This window comes from Penaeus monodon, chromosome 19 (assembly GCF_015228065.2).
Source record: "Penaeus monodon isolate SGIC_2016 chromosome 19, NSTDA_Pmon_1, whole genome shotgun sequence".
Taxonomy (NCBI): Eukaryota; Metazoa; Arthropoda; class Malacostraca; order Decapoda; family Penaeidae; genus Penaeus; species Penaeus monodon.
The window spans coordinates 36,564,839-36,565,049 of record NC_051404.1 but is presented as its reverse complement, the minus strand read 5'-3'; positions in this window follow the sequence as shown (position 1 = coordinate 36,565,049).

Here is a 211-nt window from a genome sequence, read left to right as displayed (position 1 = left end):
TGATATCATGAGGTAGAGGCTATAGGTTACATAATCCCCATAGGTACATTTGCTCTCCATGGGGGATACAAAATTATGAACTTATAAATATGGTGCGTCTGCTGTATGATGTACACCAGTGTATACCAAGAGTAATGTAGAACAGAAGCAAACTGGACCTGTTATTTAAACATTAATGTATTTTCATCAGCTTAGGTGTATGACTCGGCAC